Source organism: Mobula birostris, chromosome 3 (genome assembly GCF_030028105.1).
Source record: "Mobula birostris isolate sMobBir1 chromosome 3, sMobBir1.hap1, whole genome shotgun sequence".
Taxonomy (NCBI): domain Eukaryota; kingdom Metazoa; phylum Chordata; class Chondrichthyes; order Myliobatiformes; family Myliobatidae; genus Mobula; species Mobula birostris.
The window spans coordinates 129,701,196-129,709,041 of NC_092372.1; the positions used below are offsets into that span (position 1 = coordinate 129,701,196).

Genomic DNA, 7,846 nt, shown 5'->3' on the forward strand with positions numbered 1-7,846 from the left:
TCAATATATACCTTGTTTTTCAAAAGCATAGTGGAATGGAAAATTAAAATATTTGCGATAAATCAGTTTCATTTATTTTCACCAAAAAGCCTCAGTCACTGTTTTGAGTAGGGCATTACCTAGAAAGCACTTTGAGACAACTATTTTGACCCTAGAATGCCTTCATGAACTGCATCATTTACTGCTAAATTTACACATTAAAAAAACATCTGAACAAATAGTTGAAAAATTTCAGTTGTATTCTTATTTTTCTATACACCATCAGCAAAACATCGTCCAGAACATGCAGTTTCTCTGTATTTTTTCATATGTTAAATGGAGTAGAGTCACAGGTTCCAGACAGTTAAAAAGCTATGCATACTCACTTCAAAAGCTGAATAATCAGGTGTAGGCAAATAACTTAAATAATTCTTTGTTGGTCTGTAACGTCTCGTCTCTTCTTCCACTAGTGCAGCTGCCTAAGAATAAAGTGATGAGAATCTAAACATTGAAGTTCCCCAATAATACAGGAATACAACAGTATAATGGTACAGTAAATGTTTTTGATTGTTCATACAGAGTGAAACTGAAGCCAAACGTGTGCAGCCCAAACCACTTATTTGCTCAATGCCATGGAGTCCTACAGATGAGGAAGTTTCCTGATCCCTTGCCTGTGCCAAGTTAGACAACAGAGGTGCAGCTCTGTCCAAGATCTTTTAGAGACCACTTCTCTACTCAGTTTAGGAGTTACCAGAGAAAAGGAAATAGGATCTTAAAGGATAAAACTACTACAAAGGAATGACCTATACTCAAGGAACAAAGCATCCTATTCCCTTTACAAATATTATTGGACCTGTGACGTATTTTCAGTAACATGTGATTACATTATTAAAGATTATTGAAGTTACAGTATATTTTCTAATTTGTATCAATGAAATATACTTTTGCTATTACTGAAGATCAGATGTAGTTTTCCTGGTTGTTTAGTGCACTAAGAGTAATCTTTTATTTAACTCTGACCTATTTTAGTTCTCAAGACTGATGGATAATGAACATTTACCAAGCTTTATGCTGTAAATATGTTTCATGAAGAATCCTGCACTTTATTAAAATTTATATTGGCCAAAACCAGTAAATAAAGACAATTTCAAGCACAAAGTCAACGTGCTTTTCTGGAGAGCAAAAGCTTCTGCAATAATCAATACACAATTCAAATCGTAAAAAAAAACAACAAAAAATGAGGTGTTTTATTTATATAGAATGTACAATACAATTACCATGGATTCTGGCTAATGGGGACTTATCAGGACAAGTACATTTTTGGCTTTGAGTTAAAAAAAAATTACGCATTTAAATGAAACAGGAAACAAATTACAACACTGCCAATACTATAAAACGGTGCATTCATTCCTAATGATTATCGACAAGGAAATTCATCCGGTATATGCTGCTGTGTTCTTTTGATAGACTGTAAATGAACAGATATCTAGTGCAGATAATGGACTCTCTTTATACAATGCTGTCAACGATTGCATCCTCCAAATCTTCATAATTCCTAACTTGTTGAAGGCATGAAGCAGTTTTATTTTCACTCCTGGTCATTTCTGGTATCTCCAAGCCTCAATGCTTGAAATTGCAGCGAACAAGACAGATCTGAACTGGCTTACTATTTCTCAGAAAATCACTGCTTTTTGAACACAAACACACATAACTGATGCTATTTAAAAATTGTTTGCTGTAAGCAGAGTGTAGTATCTAACACCCTCACAGTTGCACACAACTGATGCTAATTAGAAACTGTTCAGCAACAATCTGTCCCAATTAAGCAGCATAGCATCCCAAATAAACGAAGGGATACCAGCTATTTTCTTAGTTGTTTTTTTAACAGTTGTCCCAAATAAGTGGCTGTTCCAATTAACTGATGACCTAATTAACCAGAATCCACTATGTAATTTTTAAAAATCACAAATGTAGTAACATCTGATAACATTCCAGTAAGATTGCTGCACATTTGACCACAATGGCTTCATCAACCAAAGGTGTTATTATCCTTTTTAAACAACTTTTTTTAAACAATCGCAAGACCCTGGGGATGTTAAGAATTTAAAGTATGACATTAGTGGCGGAGACACTGAAGGAGCTGGACTTGCTGCAGATCGTGCTGCTGCCTACTTCAGAGAGAAGCTGCTGCGTGAAGGCGGTGGGCAGTCCAATAACGAATGATTGCCTTAGTTGTGATTGCAAGACCCTGCTGGACATTGTTAATGTGAAATGCTGAAAGTCAGATTTATTGGCTGATGGCTTAAGAACAGGGTGGCCACAGTCGCGGCAAGGACTGGGCCTCAAGCCACAGTGTCACCTGTTTACAGCCGCCAAGGAGAGAGGCGTTGGAGTCGGTGCGCTCTCCCGGAAGCAGTGTAGCACAACATCCAAGCTGGGTCAATGCTGTCCCAGCGTTTGCTCAGCAGAAGGCAAGCCGTACTGTGGTCAACTGGAGACTGCTGCAATATTCACATACTCAGGGTCTTGAACTATATTTTTTAGTGTGATGTATTTTACTGCTATCTTATACGAGCCTTGTGCTCCGTATAATGGTTGGTACTGTGTTTTGCAGCTTGGCCCCAGAGTAATGTTGTTTCGTTTGGCTGTATACATGCATGGCTGAATGACAATTAAACTTGAACTTGACTGAACATTATTACACTTATAGATTAGATTTATTATGTTGACAGTAACTCAATTTTATACTGAAGTTACTATACTTGGAATTACAGTTCTTTCTGAGCCTGATATTTGGCAAAATATTATGAGACTGAATACACACAATTGCAACTGCATTTTTCTTAAAATATGGCCACAACTTAACAAAAAGTGATCTCATGAGCATATTTTACCATATTTTCTAGATAATATTTACAAAGTTGTATCCAGATGAATATACTGTGGTATTACCTACCATTTGATTTGAAAGTAATCTTTTGCTTTTTTCCTCAAATATATTGATTCATTGTTCAAATATATATCATTAAATATGAAAGCAGCGCTAATGCCATTGAGTGGCAGCAGTAGGCATGACTATGGCCCTGGAATGAATGTAATGTTGTTCGAATGATGCCTCATTCATTTGGTTGATTAGCTCTATACAGGTGGAAAACTTGTTGGATTCCAGACACTGTATTGTGGCAAGTGAAGTTATGGAAGTATTGGAGCAGCAACAGTCTCACCTGACCCAGGCTCTAGAACTAGGTCCGCAGTGGACTCATAGGTCAGAACCGAGTCTCACATGTCATCATAAGACAAGAACACAAAGAACATGAATAGGAGCAGGCCATTCAAGTCTGACCTGCATTTCAATAGCATCTTGGCCTAAGCCTCAACTCTTTTTTTGTGCCATATTACCATAATTGCTAATTCATTGATCTTTCAAATGTTTGTAGCAAATTCCATATTCCCTGAATTAGCTTATCTACTGATGTCTACTATAAGCCTTCTCTTGCAAGAATGCCATCCCCTTCTCGCAATTCCTCCATCTCCGCCGCATCTGCTCTCAGGATGAGGCTTTTCATTCTAGGACGAGGGAGATGGCCTCCTTTTTTAAAGAAAGGGGCTTCCCTTCCTCCACCATCAACTCTACTCTCAAACGCATCTCCCCCATTTCACGCACATCTGTTCTCACTCCATCCTCCCGCCACCCCACTAGGAATAGGGTCCCCCTGGTCCTCATCTACCACCCCACCAGCCTTCGGGTCCAACATATAATTCTCCGAAACTTCCGCCACCTCCAACAGGATCCCACCACTAAGCACATCTTTCCCTCCCCAACCCCTGCTTTCCGCAGGGATCGCTCCCTACGTGACTCCCTTGTCCATTCATCCCCCCCATCCCTCCCCACTGATCTCCCTCCTGGCACTTATCCTTGTAAGTGAAACAAGTGCTACACATGCCCTTACACTTCCTCCCTCATCACCATTCAGGGCCCCAGACAGTCCTTCCAGGTGAGGCAACACTTCACCTGTGAGTCGGATGGGGTGATATACTGCAACTGGTGCTCCCGATGCGGCCTTCTATATATTGGCTAGGACCCGACGCAGACTGGGAGATCGTTTTGCTGAACACCTACGATCTGTCCGCCAGAGAAAGCAGGATCTCCCGTGGCCACACATTTTAATTCCACATCCCATTCCCGTTCTGATATGTCTATCCACGGTCTCCTCTACTGTAAAGATGAGCCACACTCAGGTTGGAGGAACGTCTGGGTAGCCTCCAACCTGATGGCATGAACATTGACTTCTGTAACTTCCGCTAATGCCCACCTCCCCCTCGTACTCCATCTGTTATTTATTTATATACACACTTTCTTTTTTCTCTCTCTCCTTTTTCTCCCTCTGTCCCTCTCACTATACCCCTTGCCCATCCTCTGGGCTTCCCCCCTTTCTTTCTCCCTAGGCCTCCTGTCCCATGATCCTCTCATATCCTTTTGCCAATCAACTGTTCAGCTCTTGGCTTTCTTTTCAGTTAGTCCTGACGAAGGCTCTCGGCCCAAAATGTCGACTGTACCTCCTCCTCCTAGAGATGCTGCCTGGCCTGCTGCATTCACCAGCAACTTTTATGTGTGTTGCTTGAAATTCCAGCATCTGCAGATTTCGTGTTTGCGTTCCCTAAATAAAGTAGTTTATTCTGAATTCTCTGTTTAGCTTCTTAGCAACCTACTTATACTATCAGCATCTAATTATTCAAGATGGTGCCAGTGAACAACAATTCCTCAGGCAACATCTTCAAGATAGTTAATTATTTCACTTTTTCCTATGCCTTTTGCTTATTCTTTTTATCTTAAATTATGTTTGGAAACTGTTGAAGCCTGTGACTACATTTTGGCATTCAGTCAAGTGATCTAGTGCTCTGCTGTCCCCAAGAAAATTCCAGAACAGGACCATGAGCACGAGCTGTTCCGAACAGGAGACCAGAGATGGGGCATGGGGCCATTTTTGACTGCATTTCTCGCTGATTGAAGCATTTGGAACATCAAGGCGAATGCGGAGGAGACCGGATCGGCAGTCATTCTGAACAGGTCAGGCTGGAGGTCGCTCCCATGGGAGGCCGCGTTGGGCCAGACATCACTCTCCACAAAAAAAAAACACGTCTCGGCAGATGAAGGCCCCACAGAAGGACCGAGTTCAAGCTGTTGGCTCGCCTTGATGGTGATGGAGTATTTTTTTGTAATTCTGAGACATATGTGATTGCTATTGTTGTGGACTGTAGTTTATATTGGTTTCCTTCAGTTTTTGTGTTTTTTCTTCTTGCCGATTGGCAGGTGGGCGATAAGTTACTTTTTTGGATGAGGGAGGGGTTGGTGTTTAATGTCATTGCTGCTGTTTTTTTGCGTGGAGAGTTTAGGGGATTAGGGGCTTGATGTTTTAGCTGCCACGTCCATGTCTGACTGGGCGATCTGTTAGTTTTCATATGAGGGAGAGGTCAGGAGGATTAGGGGTTTGATGTTTTAGCTGCTGTGTCGTGTCAGCAGGGCAATCTGTTTGCTTTTGTGTGAGGGAGAGATCGGGGGTGTAGGGGTTTGACATTTTAGCTGCCGTGTCGGGTGGGCGATCTATTAGTTTTTGTGTGAGGGAGAGGTTGGTTGTGGGGTGTGTTTAGGGGTTTGATGTTTCAGCTGCTGTGTCCATGTCTGGGTGTGCAATCTATTAGTTTTTGTGTGATGGAGAGGTTGGGGGTTAGGGGTTTGACATTTTAGCTGCCGTGTCCGAATGGGCGATCTGTTAGTTTTTGTGTGAGGGAGAGGTTGGGGGGTGGGGTGTGTCTAGGGGTTTGATGTTTTAGCTGCCGTGTCCGAATAGGTAATCTGTTAGTTTTTATGCGGTGGAGAGGCTGAAGGGGCTTGGGGTTTGAGAGTTTTGTTTATTTTTCGTCTGGGGGGGGCCTCAATGAGTTCCATTGTTTTTCTGTATTTTACGGCTATCTGGAGAAGACTAATCTCAGAGTTGTATTCTGTATACATACTTTGATAATAACATGAACCTTTGAACCTTATTCTTTCCACACTCGAGAAAATATTCTCTCTATTTTTTTTAAAGAGAGATACAGTATGGAGTAGGCCTTCAAGCCATGCCACCCAGCAGCCCCTGACAACCCCAATTTAACCTTATCACTGGACAATTTCCCTATCTGGTACGTTTTTGCACTGTGAGAGAAACCAGAGCACCAAAGAAATCCCATGCATTCCACAGGGAGGAAGTACAGAGACTCCTTACAGAGGACACAGGCACTGAACTCGAAACACCGACACCCTGAGCTAGAATAGCGTCATGCTAACACTATTCTACGAAAATCTCTAGATCCTAAAGTGATAATTGTTAGGCAGTGGGAGCTGCAGAAAATTACAGGACATTGACAGACTTCAAAATGGACAAATAATTGATTAGATGTGGTTCAACCAACATAATTGTCAATACTACTTACTTTGAATTGTGTGTTATTTCTCATTAGAATTTGCATTACTAAAATATTGTCTGTTTTAGAAAAAATTTCACTATTTTGCCTACCAGCAATGTAAGTCTGTTAAAAAAATGTCCTTTCCGCTTTCTTAAATTAATTTTATATCACTTTTTCAAACCCTTTCACATTCTGCAAGAAATTATTAAATGCTTAAAGATTTGCCTCTGTCATCTCTTCCTGAGATCTTTTAAAACGCATAGATGCAATCCATTGAGATTATGGATAGGGTGTTATGCTCAGAATACCAGGAAATGGCCTGTGTAGCAAGTCAGATCATGACCAATCTAAGAACTGCAGAAGAGATTCAAAGGGATGAAAATAGCATACTTGAATTTCCAGGTTCCTAGATTATTTACCTTCTTGTCTCAATTCCACCATTCAATGAGACAGATCATTGTGGCGCTCAACTTCATTTCACTGCTACTGGTCATTTCCCTGCATTTTAATTTACAAAACTCCATTCAGCTTCCCATCAAATGGAAATGAAACTGGACTCTATCTTAACGCCTTTTAATGAATTTCTGAATATTCCATATCTAAGGAAATATGAGTCAATACTACTTGTCGTAATTTAACTCGCAAACTTAACCATCATTTCCCCAAATCAGCACTGCATCAATTAAAGCATGATGGTGCAGGTGATCCTCAGAGCAGAAGCCTGGAATTCTTGGAGTTGCAGCAATGTCTGAAGGAAGAGTGGGTAACTGTACTTGTCAACATGGCATTCCCTGTTAAATGGTTCTAGCTTGGTTCAGTACAGAAGAGCAGGTACTAGCAAGTCTTAAACTTTGACATTTTTACTTTCCTTGCCCAAAATGCATATGGAGAAGTCCAAGGATGAAGTAACTCACTGAAACTACCACAATTCTGTTTAATCACCTGAAATGCAATTCAAAATTATAACTTTGCAACATTAGAAATTTCAGACATCTGACACAGAAGAGTTACAGGAATGGTAGTTGTAAAGTACTACTTACTCTGGCAGGCAGATAAGTACAAAGCAGCCACAAATCACAAGGATAAGATGCTACTTCAATTGTTTATGATCGTGGGACTTTACCTTAAACGACCTCTCAACTACAAAGGCAAGGGAAAAGGCAAATCTGTCACTAGAAATCACACACACTCCAATAAACCATTGGCAGACTGATCCTAGAGTTGATCATGTGTGTACACATGGCTCAGCCAACGAAAGGGAAGAGTACTGTATTTTAGTGTCAGTTGTAACACTAAGATCCTGTTCTCTCTCAAATTCGAGCAAATGTATATCAGTGCAGAATAAAGGACTGTTTATTGTTATTCATCTAACAGCTCCTAGTCAGGGACATTCACCCTCTGGGTGGTAATTCAGTTGTAAACA

General features: G+C 40.8%; 1 protein-coding gene across 2 annotated transcripts in view; it reads right to left on the bottom strand.

The window, feature by feature from the left end:
• bcas2 (BCAS2 pre-mRNA processing factor) overlaps positions 1-7,547 on the bottom strand; it is a 37,807-nt gene extending 30,260 nt beyond the window's left edge. Inside the window, exons 1-2 of one of the 2 annotated variants that reach the window (XM_072251955.1) lie at positions 7,464-7,547; positions 366-458 (exon numbers count right to left, since the gene is read on the bottom strand). The gene's annotated coding sequence lies outside the window, so the exon portion shown is untranslated. The remainder of the gene's footprint in view (positions 1-365; positions 459-7,463) is intronic. The other variant, XM_072251954.1, reaches the window with a different exon arrangement.
• Between the last annotated feature and the right edge of the window lie 299 nt (positions 7,548-7,846).